The 15,543-nt window shown below is 41.4% G+C and overlaps 1 protein-coding gene across 1 annotated transcript in view; it reads right to left on the reverse strand.

Moving 5' to 3' along the window:
- The window catches only part of LOC135219964 (prolyl 3-hydroxylase 1-like), a 173,252-nt gene that overhangs the window by 13,869 nt on the left and 143,840 nt on the right, over positions 1–15,543 (reverse strand). The gene's annotated exons all lie outside the window — the stretch shown is intronic.

Below are 15,543 nucleotides of genomic sequence, written 5' to 3' on the forward strand. Positions count from 1 at the left end.
AAAAAAATGTATATGACTTTGTTATCAAACTGCATTTCACTGTGCCCTTACATATGCCATCATATCAAATGAATTGTATGGTATTAATTTAAGGTATTATGCACCACAAGATAGCAGACTGATTCCTCCTTTTACACAAGCTTTATCACCAAACCCAACAATTGGAGTATCCACACAATAACCCTTGGGAATCTTTCTTTGTCCCTTCCCTTCTGGAATTAATGTGATGAAGGGTTTTTCTTTTACGGAGGAAACACCTTTTACAAAATTATAAATCAAAATTGTTGGTCATGATGCCAAGTCTGCATGATTCTGCTGCCAGTGCTTGTATGTCACTCCTTCAGTTCCATGTCACTAAATCTAAAAGGATTCCATAGCTGACTGACCTGAAGACAATGTTAAAAGGTCCTTTTCTTCAGTCTATCAGAAAGAAAGCATAAAACTTGGGTCCTAATCACTTCTCCTCCATTGATACATAGGTGAGCTTTTTCACAGGCATCTCTCCCAGCTCAGCCAGTCCTTACTAACGTTCTTGGGACTGAAGCCATCCCAAAATGTAATTTCTGGGCTCAGCTCGTGTCGCTGCGCGAAATATCCTTTAATCTATTATTTCTAGGGTAAATGTACTAACACAATACCAGAGAATAAATAAAATAAAGAAAAAAAAGGTCAGTATAACTGACTCGCTCACCCTCCAAGAGGGTGTCGGTATGAACACTAGGCGAGTGAGACCACTACCACGAGCCAAATACCAATAGAAATCTCCCACAACAAAAACCCTCCATGAGGAGGAGCCGACCCACAGAGTGAGCAGCTCGTACTACTACTACTCCATCCCATGCTGCCGACTGCTGCGCCTCTGGTGGTCATCCTTTTAAGTTAGCGCACACGAGTCACTTGTGCTATTTTTCTCTCTGTGTTTTTGTGCCCTTTCGTTGGATTTATCTATAATGGAGCGTGCAGCTATTGCAGCAGCTAAGTTAAGTACTCAGTATTTATGGTTAGTTGGTTCTTTCCGGCCCTCAGTCAGTATTTGCCGTTTTTTAGGTATAAATACGAACTCGGGGTCGGAAGCATGGCAGCATGGTTCTGCCGCGTGGTGGGTTCGTTCTCGGTCTCCCATACCTAGAACATCCCCTTATCTATGTACGCTCTATATTAATTATCCGGTTTTACTTTAGGGTACTGTCCTACTCAGGTGTGTCATGCATGCATGTCTTTTACCTTATGTAGGCTTCTTCTTTCCAGACCCTAGTCCCGGCTCTTAGTATCGGCCCTCTGACTAGCTTTGAGTGGTAGACTTTCCTTCGGGTTAGTCGTACACTCCTGGATTTTTTCTCCTACTATATTGTTTTCTTTCTTTTATTTTATTTAATTATACCATGTATTTTGTTATGGTTAGGTTAGTTAGGCGTCTGGCTTAGCCTAGGTCCTGGCTCATCGAGCCTATGCTACCGCTCATCAGTTCGGGTTGCTTCCCTATAGCAATCTCTCTGATCAGTTCGGTTTTTGGCCCAGTGGGTCTCCATGCTACCGCTTTTCAGTTCATTGGCTTCCCGATAGCATCTCTCTGATCAGTTGGTTGGTCCTAGGCTTAGTTATCTTATTTTAGTCTTACCGTCTCGTGGTCACTACGCGATCACGAGACAGCCAGACGCCTGCCCAGTCCCCTTCCCCCCTCCTCCCGCTCTTCCATTGAGTCGGGGGAGGGTGGGTCGGTCTGCCCACGCTCGCTCCACATACCCGAGCATGCTTCCCTCTCTCCCCCTCAGGCGGAGGGGCCAGGGAGACGGGACAGACCCAGACTGGACGCGACCTCTCCGGCTCATCGGTCCGGCCCGGTGGTAATGTGGTGGGGGGTACTGGCCTTTCCCCCCATCCGTTGCTTCCTTGTCGCTCCGGTTCGCTCGAGCCTGTATGTCTCCTCGCTCTTCCCGACCTTACTAGGACTCCTTTCCTGATCGGAGTCCTAGCATCCAGCGGGAAGATGTTAGTCCACCCAGTAGAGTGGACCGGAACATACAGTGGGTCCCTGCTAACCTTACCGTATTGCTGAGTTACTACACTCCGCTACGCACTGGACTTGTTCCGGTTCGTTTGAGTTTTAGGTTTAAGTGTTATTAGATTAACTATAAGTTTATCTTAAGTACCTTAAACCTTCCCCCCCCCTCCCTTACATGTCTTACCGGATATCTCCGGGATTATAGCCTATTCAGGCGATGCAGGGGGGGGGTTATGCCCAAAATTTTTTCCGAGCTCCGGCATGCAACGGAGTTCTTCGTCCTTTAGCCTGTAAGTGTTATTCTTTAAGATACTCATGTGTCTTCCCACTTACAGGCCACCAACTGTGAGCATCCGGGATGCGCCGCCACACTTCAGGACCCATGTGGACACGAAGTTTGCCGGTCCCATGCTCCATGCGCGACTCTGCACGGGGACATCCAGGTCTGGTACCATGAGACGTGTACCATATGTTACGATCTGGTGAGCCAGCTTTTAGAAGGGGTGAGTATTCCATCTCCGGTAGCTGCTCCGCTTCTGTTTTAGTGCTTAAGTTTTCATCATCCACTTTAACTTAAGGCATCTAAGTTTAAGTTATATTTTAAGTTTAGTTTAAGTGATTCTTAAATCTAATCTTCGCCCTCTCTTCCAGGCGCCGGCAGTGAAAGATACCGCTCTGGCAACCCTGCGGGCCTGGGTCGGCGGTTTTGGGAAGAACGCCGCCAAGGGTATGCCCTACATCTTGGAGAAGCGGTTGGCGCTGTTAATCTTCCCCGGAGGCAAGGCGACAGGATACGTCGACCCAGTAGAGGCGGCCCCTACTATCGCCTTCATCCAACAACAGCTGGCTGCCTCATTAACTGACCGAGACCAGGATATCTCCACGGGGGGGGGGACGTCGCGACTTTAGATATTAATGTGGAACCTATGGTAGGTGTGTAGACGACCTGTTGGTCGAGGTAGGTAGGGTGGACACCCAAGGGTCACCCTTGGGTGTGACTGTTTCTTCTACTCCTGCAAAACTCTCCATCCTTCCAAGGCTTTACAGGTGATGAATTATATACTCCTCCTGAAGCTTCGGTTAGACCTAAGGTCAAGGGTCAAGCAGTGAAATCCTTGACTAAGACGTCGTCGTCGTCTAAGAAGTTCGACTTCGGCGTCATCCTCCTCACGTAAGTCTCCGGCTGGGAATACCCGGAGCAGACAGGTCTAAAGCTTCTAGCTCCGGCTCTAAGTCCTCGAGGAGTAAATCCTCCAGAGAGAGATCTCGCACCCCGGCAGAGTCACCAGTTCCGCTACCCTTGGTTCCGATTCAGAGCCACCCCTCCACCTCCGCAGCAGCTCCGGCCTTGGACTCCAATGCTGGCCTGTTGCAACAGGTGGGCGACCTGGTTGGGTCCCTAAAGAGTACATGGAACAAATGATCTCTCGTCTGTCGGATAGGATTACTTCCCAAGACTCCATTATAGCCGGACTGAGAGAAGCCCCTCTAACCTCTCCTTCACTTTCCAATACGAGTGGAACTCAGCTTCCTCCGTATGACTCGCTACCTCCGTTCTCGATGAACAATCCATGGAGAGTAGCGTCATACGCCCCCTTCCAAGACGGTCTCATTTCCATACCGGAATTCGGAACTCGAAGGATAGAGGACTTCGAGTTCTTCCCGGAAGACCTCCAGCCTCCGTTCATAGGCTACGCAAGGCTTACAGCTTCAGCCATGGTTCGGGATGATAGGGTACCAAAGGAGACAGTCCTCTATTCACGAGACCAGGCTCAGAGAGAATGGCTCAGATGTTTAGAGGACATGGATTGTTCTAATACCAGGATACAACCTTTCAAGAGTCCCTTTACCATTTTCACAATGGATGAGAAGTACCCCGCTCCCGTTCCTAACAAAGATTTTTTCGCGAGGTCTACCATCCCAGCGGCCCAGAAGGGGGAACCCATGCCTCAATTGAAGGAAGCAGATCCCACATCTCCATTGCTCCCCTCAGCCGGAGAATTGTGGGAGAACTTGCCAAACACCTTCTCAGCTGGCAAACTCAAAACCGGACTGTGCTATGGAGCAGTTTGGTGAAAAGCTACCCAGGCTCCCGGCCCAGATAGCCTTATTCAGGCTGAATTTGACGCGAAATCGCGTTTAGCCAGATCAATTAACTCTATGGCTATGTCCGAGGTAGCACCATAGCTTATGGCTCAGAACCGCTGTTTAAGCTCATGACCAAAGCCCTGACTCAAACGGTACAGTCGGATATGTTTGAGTTTGCCACTGCTAGAACGAATTGTAGGAAGCATGTCCTACAAGAGGCAACCATTCGACATGAGCCGAATAGGTTACTCTCGTCTAACATCTGGGGAGCAGATCTCTTCCCAGAAGCTATGGTGAAGGAAGTCCAGTCAGAGGCTACGAGGCTGAACCAGAGCCTTACGGCTAAGAGGAGACAAGACCTAACACCTAAAGGTAAGGGACAGAGGAAACCTAGGCGTTTCCATCCTTACCTGAAAAAGCAGCCACGCTTTCCTCAGCAAGTTTCCAGCGGTGCCCTTAGTGCAAACAGCCCAACCTTCCACCTCTAAGGCTCAATCACAGCCAATTTATGTGATATCCCCTCAGCCTCAGCCCTCCACCTCTTACGCCATCTCTCCAGCTTACAATCAAGCCTTCGAGAGTCAAGCTTCACAGAAGTATGACCGCTCGGGTAAGGAGGCAGAGGTAAGCGTTCCTTTCGCGGGAGAGGATCGGGAGGCCCCTTTAACAGGGGAAAGCACTTCAGAGGAGGCCGAGGCGGTTACCAGAACCAATGAAGAACTTCAGGTAGGAGGGAGGCTGTTTCACTTTCGCCACCGGTGGAACTTCAGCGTATGGGCTCAGAGCATAGTGTCAAAAGGCCGTGGGTTGGAGCTGGTTGACGAACCCACCTCCATCCAGAACCTTTCCGTCAACTTCTTCCAAGGAATTGACAGAGTACGCAGAGGACCTCCTTCAGAAAGGAGCTATAGCGAGAGTCAAGAGATTAAAATTTCAAGGTCGCTTGTTCAGCGTGCCAAAGAAAGGCTCACAAAAAAGAAGGGTAATCTTAGACTTGTCCCGCTTAAACTTAGCCATCCGCTGCGACAAGTTCAAGATGCTCACGATCTCACAGGTGCGGACCTTACTTCCCCGTGGGGCCGTCACCACCTCTATCGATCTTACAGACGCCTACTATCATATCCCTATTGCAAGACACTTCCGTCCATATCTGGGTTTCAAGATAGGAGACCAGGCATTCTCCTTCAAGGTAGTTCCCTTCGGACTCAACGTGGCACCCAGGGTGTTCACGAAACTAGCGGAAAGTGGTAGTGCAAACAACTCAGATCACAAGGGATTATGGTAGTAGCGTATCTCGACGATTGGTTGATCTGGGCTTCAACAGTCGAGGAATGCAACAGAGCTACACTGAAAGTGATTCAGTTCCTGGAATATCTAGGCTTCAAGATAAACAGGACCAAGTCAAGACTCACTCCAGAGTCAGTACTTTCAGTGGCTGGGCATTCAATGGAATCTATCCTCCCATACTCTGTCGATTCCATCAACCAAAAGGAAAGAAATAGCGAAGTCAGTCAAGCAATTTCTAAGTCACAAGCTGGCGTCAAGGAGAGCTCAGGAGAGGATCCTGGGTTCTCCCCAGTTTGCATCAGTGACGAACGTCTTAATGAAAGCCAAACTGAAAGACCTAACCAGAATCTGGCGCTCACGAGCAAATGTCAGGTCCAGGGACAAACTATCCTCAGTCCCTCTGATTCTAAAGAATCGACTTCGGCCGTGGGCGAAAGTCAAGAATTTGTCAGTGTCAGTACCCCTTCAGTTCCCTCCACCAGGGATTACCATCCACACAGACGCGTCCTTAAGCGGTTGGGGAGGGTATTCCCAGGTCCAAAAGGTTCAAGGAACTTGGTCACCTCAGTTCAGTCAGTTCCATATAAAACGTACTGGAGGCAATGGCAGTGTTCTTGACTCTAAAAAGGTTGCGCCCACCAAAGTACTCCCACAGAAAGCTAGTTCTGGACAGCGCAGTGGTTAGTACATTGTATAAACAGAGGAGGCTCCAACGTCACGTCATCTAAATCATGTGATGGTAGCCATCTTCTCCCTGGCAGACAAGTTCAGTTGGCATCTCTCCTCCACTCACATAGCTGGAGTGAGAAACGTCATAGCAAGACGCGTTATCCCGATCAGTACCCCTAGAGTCGGAATGGTCACTGGACAACAGTTCGTTCCAATGGATCCTTCAAAGAGTCCCAGGGCTACAGGTGGATCTCTTCGCATCTCAAGCGAATCACAAACTCCCCTGTTTATGTAGCCCCCAACCTGGACCCTCTGGCCTATGCCACGGACGCCCTGGCTCTAGACTGGAACAACTGGAAGAAGATTTATGTCTTTCCCCCAGTGAATCTTCTTATGAAAGTTTTAAACAAACTCAGGACGTTCAAGGGTCAAGTGGCTCTAGTAGCCCCAGACTGGCCGAAGAGCAATTGGTATCCCCTAATTCTGGAGCTGGGCCTTCGTCCTCTTCGGATCCCCAATCCCAGGCTCTCCCAGTCAGTACAAACGAAGACTGTGTTCGCTTCCTCAGGGATTCTCAAAACCCTAACTTTATGGATTTCATGAAGTTTGCGGCAAAAGAGATGCGAATATTGACCCTCAGAATATTCTCTTCTTGGAATCCGATAAAAGGGATTCAACTTTGAGACAGTATGATGCTGCTGTCAAAAAGTTAGCAATCTTCCTGAGAGAATCTGATATTAGAATCATGACAGTTAATTCAGCTATATCCTTTTTCAGATCCTTATTTGAAAAAGGTTTAGCAGCTAGCACGATTACGACAAACAAGTCAGCCTTGAAAAAGATATTTCAATTTGGGTTCAACATAGACTTGACGGATTCCTACTTCTCGTCTATTCCTAAGGCATGTGCTAGACTAGACCTTCTGTAAGGCCTACGTCAGTTTCATGGTTCTTAAACGATGTTCTAAAACTGGCTTCAGAAACCGATAATGACACATGCTCGTTATATTCTCTTAAGGAAAACCCTGTTTTTATTAAGCTTAGCTTCAGGAGCAAGAATTTCAGAACTGTCGGCTTTATCCAGAGATCCGGATCATATTCAATTCCTTCCCACAGGGGAAGTACTACTTTCTCCGGAACGTAGCTTTTTAGCAAAGAACGAAGATCCTTTGATGAGGTGGGAACCTTGGAAGGTACTACCCCTTCCACAAGATGTATCTCTTTGCCCAGTTACAACCTTACGAGCCTTTCTGTCCAGGACCTCCTCATCCTCATCGGGTCCCCTCTCAAGAGGGAAAAAGGTGGAACTTTATCCATTAAAGGCATCAGGCAACAAATCCTGTACTTTATTAAGCAAGCCAATCCTGACTCTTTCCCGAAAGCACATGATGTCAGGGCAGTAGCCACCTCAATTAATTATTTCCAACACATGAACTTCGATGAGTTGAAAAAGTATACCGGATGGAAATCGCCGACAGTGTTCAAACGCCATTACCTTAAGTCCTTGGAAGCTCTGAAATTTTCAGCAGTAGCAGCGGGAAACATAGTTTCCCCTGATTCTAGTTAATTTGTAGTAGAAGATTCAGTCCTCCTTTTCTACCTGCTTCACCCAACAGTTCGTCTATTCCTACCGTGTTCATTTACATTCACCTGGTGTCTTAGCTGCTTTATGATGATGTAGTGTGTGCCCTTATTTTTTGCTAGGGACACTCACAGATGATTATGGATTTTGATCTCATGGATGTTACCCCCTTATTTTTATGCTAGGGGATACATCTCATTTATAATGGTTACGGGTTTTGTATATTAAGTCATATGCATTCCTTATATATTATCCTTGTTGTTTAATTTGTTCACTTGATTATTTTAATTGCTATTATATTTTGATACATGCCTTTACACAGATACCATTTTGTTACATGTAAGCCAATTTACCTCTGTACATATGTAAATTACCTATTGATAAGAAACATGTTTAGAATTAAGGGTAATTTTAAGCATATTTCTATTTTGTATCACTGTGTATTTGTATCTTTTTAGCCAATTATATTCCTTTTTATATTTACTTTTTTATTTTTTATTTGAGACCTATTCTGATTTATTTTATTACTTTTGTTTACAATCTTGTGCTATTTCTCTGGTACGATTTCGCGCAGCGACACGAGCTGAGCCCAGAAAAGGGATTTGACGTAAGGAAAAATCTATTTCTGGGCGATTGGTCGTGTCGCCAGCGAAATCCCACCCTATACCCATCCCTTCGCCCAAGATTGTCTGCTCTAACTTCAGGATGGCCACCAGAGGCGCAGCAGTCGGCAGCATGGGATGGAGTAGTAGTAGTACGAGCTGCTCACTCTGTGGGTCGGCTCTCCTCATGGAGGGTTTTTGTTGTGGGAGATTTCTATTGGTAATTTTGGCTCGTGGTAGTGGTCTCACTCGCCTAGTGTTCATACCGACACCCTCTTGGAGGGTGAGCGAGTCAGTTATACTGACCTTTTTCTTTATTTTATTTATTCTCTGGTATGTGTTAGTACATTTACCCTAGAAATAATAGATTAAAGGATATTTCGCTGGCGACACGAGCCAATCGCCCAGAAATAGATTTTTCCTTACGTCAAAATCCTTTTTGTACCCTTACCTACGACTCTTCTCTCTCAGATATTCTCTTATGTGTTCAAGTCCAGGGTTTTATTGCCTGACATCATCATTCCAATAACAAAATTAAGGAAGAGATGTTGGTCGAAAGAAGATACCCATGTTATCTTGGTGTCCTACTAAATTTTGAGGCTTAGAACTGCTAGATAGTAAGAAAAATAATGACAGACAGGACAAAGTAGAAAAAGACTGTTGAACTACTGGTAAATCAAAGTCTCACATGAGTAAGCATGCAAAAATCAGTAGTAAATGTAAGGGCTTCAATTTCCATACCCAGCAGTGATGTGTACAATTACAAAGCAAAAGGAAGAATATTCTGTGATGTTGTGACTACCAAATGTTGAATTTGTGGCCAGTGTGCAGTGAAGAAACTGGAAAATAGATTTGAGTATGTTTGGGCATATAATGAGATGAATGTTAAGTGGAAAAAGAAAAAGATTTGAATGTATCAAGATACTACCCATGGAAAGGCCATAGGATCATGAAGCAATTGCACAAATGAGAACTTGGACAAATACTTTTTAGCCACTTTTGCACCTATATACCAAATTTCATATCCTTACAGATATTTTCCACCGTTTCTAATCTAAGTGCTGCTTGCCCAGTCTTATAAGATTTTGTGCAGACGCCGACCTAAACTACTTTTGTTACCAATATATCATGTCTTAAGCAGCTGATTTATGTTCCATTAGTTTTCGAAAATATTGTCAAACCTTTTGTTTTGGAGAATGACTGGATGTGTGCAAAACACATTTCTTTGTATACAAACTAACTCTTGTAATTTTCCGTTTTGAAACACAAACACAGCATACAGCCATGTTTATAAATTCAGTGTCCCTTACTAATAATACAGAAATGTTGCAGGAAATATCAAACAAGACTGCAGAATTTTAAGATCAGTCATCATTACGCCTGTGTTTGTGCCCTCCTACTGACTGTTAACTAATTTTCCAATGCTTCAGTCCACCAATAAGCTGTATGTTTAAATCACTTATGAAGAAAACGGGAAGCAGCTGTTAGCAAAGTTTATATTAAAATCTGTAAGGAAAATAGTATTTTTAGCCTGATCTGTCAGGAGCTGAAAACTTGGAATTATTCTCGCATACAGCTTATACAAATTTCCAGGTTCAAACGTTTCAAATTTTCTATCATAATACTGCAGTTTTGAAGTAAAATGTCCTTGCAAAAGTATTATTTAGAAAACAAAAATTGCTTTATTCATTATTAATTCAATTTTCATTCCATCACTTCCAGTAGAGTTCCAGTTAAGGGCAGAAATAGGGACTTTGCTTTCTGTAGTTCTCTGGAATCATGATCAAGTACACTAAGAATCTGAATTACATTAGAATTTTAGTTTAGTGGATTAGTCACATTGCAGAGCAAATTCAATATGAGAAGCTATATACCTATTTTTCATTCACAGATTTTATTGTGTATATAAACTGCGGTTGTTTCGTTTCTTACTTCATAATTGTAAAGAAAAGCCAGGAAATAATTATCATTATAGCTCATGCATTGCAAGCAGGCTGGTAATCCTTAAGGGATCCACTGAAATTTTCCCTATTCTCATGCAAGTCTATCCATGTATTTCTCCTGTCAGTTGCTGCCTTGCATCTCTCTCTTATACCAAATATTCCTTTCCCGTGGTGCTGAACTACCCAATTAGGGCTCAGAACGATGTTCCTCAAGTCCCATTCTCTATTTCTACCTACTAAATTAAGAAGCATTTTCATAAATAGTACATAATTACAGGCAGTCCCCGGGTTACGACGGGGGTTCCGTTCTTGAGACACGTTGTAAGCCGAAAATTGTCGTAAGCCGGAACATTGTCAAAAATCCTAAAAAAATCTTACTTTTAATGCTTGAGTGCATTCAAAACTATGTAAACTGCATTCTTATTGCATTTTTCATCAAAAAACCTTCAAATATTGATTATTTTGCATTTTTGGTGTCATATTTCTTCTGCCAGATCAGTGTTGTGGCCGACCGTAACCCTGGAACATGCATCGTAAACCCCGAAATAATTTCTGATGAATATAACTTGAAAACGCGCCTTAACATCGGAACGTCGTAAGCCGAACCCGTTGTAACCCGCCAGGGGACTGCCTACTACGTATTGTTTATTTTACTGATTTTTTGTTTGGACAAAAATTGAGTTTTTTTATTGTCACTTCATGATTCATTTGGCTTTACCAAGATGTCTAAGATGTGTGACATGATAGACCTACAGGTATCAGCTAGTTTTCTAGCTTAAACTGAATTCATAGTTTAAGTTGTCAAAGTTAAGAACATTATCTAATCTTTGAATCTGCTGTGAACAACTAAAATGTTAGATTGTATTCATGAATATAGCAACAAATTCCAAAGAAATGCCTGCAATAACCCCATGAACAGCTCTTATTAGCCCACCACCTAGGTATAAATATTTTTACTGCGTGACAACTGTTATAAAAAATTTCAACAATAACTTAATGCTGAGTACAATTACAGGTAGTCCCCGTTCTTGAGATGCGTCATAAGCCAAAAATCGTCGTAAGCCAGAACATCATAAAAAATAAAAAATCCTAGAAAAACCTTACTTTTAATGCTTTGGGTGCATTGAAAACTATGTAAACTGCATTCTTATTGCATTTTTATTCAAAAAAACCTTCAAATATTTATCATTTTGCATTTTTGGTGTCATATTTCTTCTGCCAGATCAGTGTTGTAGGCACCATAACCCTGGAACATGCATCGTAATCCCGGAAATAATTTCTGATGAATATAATTGAAAAGCACCTTAACCTCGGAACGTCATAAGCCGAACCCGTTGTAACCCGGGGACTGCCTACTACCTATTGTTTATTTTACTGATTTTTTGTTTGGACAAAAATTTAGTTTTTCTATTGTCACTTCATGATTCATTTGGCTTTACCAAGATGTCTAAGATGTGTTACATAATAGACCTACAGGTATCAGCTAGTTTTCTAGCTTAACTGAATTCATAGTTTTAAGTTTCAAAGTTAAGAACATTATCTAATCTTTGAATCTGCTGTGAACAACTGGTTTTGAATCTTGGCCTCCTTTCCCATCCTATGTCAACTTTTGGAGGTGTATTATGAAGATTCTGGTAATTTTTCTTTTTATAAAGATATGAGAAAGGAGAGCATCTTCAAGACTAGCAGCTACCACCACAAACGTTTCATCCCACACAATAATTAAAATGTTAGATTGTATTCATGAATATAGCAACAAATTCCAAAGAAATGCCTGCAATACCCATGAACAGCTCTTATCCCCCCATCTAGGTATAAATATTTACTGCGTGACAACTGTTATAAAAAATTTCAACAATAACTTAATGCTGAGATACAATTACAGGTAGTCCCCAGGTTATGACGGGGGGCCGAATATCGTCGTAAACCAGAACATCATAAAAAATCCTAAGAAAACCTTACTTTTAATGCTTTAGGTGCATTGAAAACTATGTAAATTGCATTCTTATTGCATTTTTCATCAAAAAAACCTTCAAATATTGATTATTTTGCATTTTTGGTGTCATATTTCATCTGCCAGATCAGCGTTGTAGGCGTCGTAACCCTGGAAATAATGTTTGAAGAATATAATCGAGAAGCACCTTAACATAGTAAGCCGAACCTGTCGTAACCCAGGGACTGCCTTATGTCACACTGCCCACTCCCAGATGTCTATATATTCCTCACCAGCAACACCAAGAAATTATCCTCTTCGTGATGCTAAGGGTGTTGATGTTCATAAATACAAGAGAGGCTGTAATGCACGTAACAGTGCCAAAGGCTGATGTTCAGAGATACTGACTGTGAGGATTTCCAATTGGGGATTGGAAATTCTTATGGTTTCATACAGCTGTTTAATGATAATACAAAGGGAAAATTTGTGAAAAAAAAGTGTATATATGTGTGTGTGTGTGACTTTAGGTACATGTGAGGGGGTGGGTTAGTGGAATGCCTGACAAAACCCCCACTGACAAAACCCCCACACGACAAAACCTCCACACGACAAAACCCCCACACGACATAACCCCCACTAACAATTTACCTATCGTTATTAGATAGTTATTTACAGTGGTTACAAGGAAACAATGTTATTTTATTAGTAACTGCTAAGTAGCAAACTATCTATAAATATTTGTATTGATAATTCTCTTTTGGTAGTTATTTACAATGATTACAAGAAGATCTTTCTCTTAAAATGTAGCTTTGGGTTGAGAGTAAATAAATTTTTCTTTATTTGTTTGCCCATCATGGAAGTCATCCGTAATAATAAAGGTGGAGAGAAACTGTGCTATAAAGGTTATATGTACACTAAAAATCCACCAGTGCTACTATGAAGAGATGGGAATGTTCTAGAAGATCAGCGTTTGGATGAAACGGAAAAATAACAACAAATTTAGATATATCGGATGTCATTTCAAGTATAGAAAATAATCATGAGCGAGATGAAGGATCAGTGGAAGTAGCAAAAATGCGTACAGCCCTCTATCAACAGGCCAAATCAACTAGAGGAAATACTGGTCTCATTGTATTAGATTCATTGGAGAGTATGACTCAAGAAGGATATTGAAGAATTTCTTTATGGTGTTGCCAAAAATATAAGAATATATAAATTCTGACTTCCTAATTTTATTATTTTAACACTGACTTCCTAATTTTATTTATTTTAACAAAGGTTTTTACAAATCTAGATTAATATTAACATATTTTATGTAATGAAAATTAATAATATGTAAATTTTGACTTTATAATCTTATTGTTTTTCATCGAAGGATTTAAAAAATCTGCAAACTTTGATAACTTTTGTTTTAAATAGAAATTTCAAAATCAATGAATTTTGACTTTATAATCTTATAATCTTATTTTTCATAAAGGATTTTAAAACTGTAAACTTTGCTAACTTTTGTTTTTAAAGAAAGATTTAAGATTCAATAATTTTTCTTTGATAAAATTCTTAAATATATATAAAACTAGTCATTATGAGATGGATCACTTTTCCCTTTGTGTAGTCCCCTAGTTCCATTCCTATGTTGCAGTTTTAAGAACAAAGGAAATTTTTCACTTACTGTAGTGGTCTGGAACTTTAATGAAACACATTAATGTAATATAAATACACACTTACGTTGGCGTAAATAATTGTTTAGTAGGCCTAGAAGTATGATTTTTATAAGTTTTAATTATTCTGTTTAAAAGAGCTAACAAAGATTACATGTTTCCTCTGTGGGTGTGTGCATATGTATACCAGAACGTTTGAGAGTTGGAGATGATCATGTAAGTATCTGTCCATTAGTTGGTGGAGCTAAACCATACCAGGAAGAGGAAGATAATTAATTCAAGCTAAGAGTATGGCAAGGCAAGTCTCAATTTTCCAGTCATCCCACATAGATCAAAAGCAGTGCTTTCAGTCAAAGATAAACAACTTAGTGTGCTTCAAGAGAGTACAATCCCTGACTACAACTATTATGACGTGCATACAATCACTGGAAGTTACTGTTACCTCCTGGGATGCAATGTTACTCGTGTAGTAAATAAATATTATACTATTTTATACGGTGTTTTAATTACACCATGTTATTGGCCACTGCTACTAAAGAACTATCCCTCATACACTGTGTGACACCATGATATGGAAGGTCCAGCGAGTTGGACTTTAGTGAAGGATTTGAAAAGGTAAATCAGAAAATAGTCAGGCTGAATAAGATTTGGTAATAAAAAGACTGAAAATACCTGTGACGAGGGGGGGGAGGGGATTTATCCCAAGCGTAGTATCACAATATGTAACCCAATACAGACATGAACCTTGGTATGACAACGAAACTAGTACATCTAAAATGCTTTTTCAATTTGAGAATTTGAGACTTAAAGAACATCTAGAATCAGATGGCAGGATAAAGTGGGAAATCATACTATATGAGAATTAAGTGTACTTCCATATATAGTTGAAAGAATGAAGAAAAGGGAGATAAAGTTAACTTGGCCATGTCCTTTGCCGTTACCCTGGGGAAAACAGAATGCAATAATGTCAGCTGGGCCACAATGGGCATCAGAAGAGCAGGGAGACGCAGATCTACTTGGATGAGAACCATGAATTGGAAAATTAAAAGTGAAGATTTATGAGAATGAAAATACAAAAAAGACAAGAAAGGCAGCATTATGTGAATAAGTCATTCGCAAAAGCAATCACCAATTATCTTTAAGTATAGAGTTGATTTGACAATATCAGAGAGACAACCTTGTTTAGACATTTACAATAGACTTAATACATTTCATATTAAGATGATAATTTTTCCTCTTGCTGTTCACTGACATTCCCACTTTTTCTCTTTCTATTCATTCTTTTGTCACAATAATATACCAAGGAAATGAACCATTAAGAAAAATAGAATTAACAGAAGTAAAAATACAAACAAAGGAAGTTAAACCAAACCAAGTTCTTAGCTCCGGAAGGATTCTACCAAAAGATGATCAAAGAAGCATATAAAGAAATTGCTCCTTACTTCCATGATATGTATAAAGCATCCTTGAAAGCAATGTTGCTGTTATCCAAGACTGAATTTGCCTTGTACCAGAACAGGCTCTTGCTCCTGAAGCGATCTACAAGCTTGAGGCAAAGAAAAGTAGTGGTAATGGAATCTACAAGGTATTGCATCAATATTCAAGAAGGATTTAGATGAGCCAGGGAATCACAGGCCCATCGGCTTAACTTTAGTTTCCCAGAGGGTCTTTGAGTCTTATCTTAACAGACGACATAATGAGACTGTAGTGAAAATCAATGCTTCAGTAACACTAACCATTTAGACTTTTTCCCTGACATGTGTAGGGTGTATGAAAAAAG

This window comes from Macrobrachium nipponense, chromosome 1, assembly GCF_015104395.2.
Source record: "Macrobrachium nipponense isolate FS-2020 chromosome 1, ASM1510439v2, whole genome shotgun sequence".
NCBI classification, from domain to species: domain Eukaryota; kingdom Metazoa; phylum Arthropoda; class Malacostraca; order Decapoda; family Palaemonidae; genus Macrobrachium; species Macrobrachium nipponense.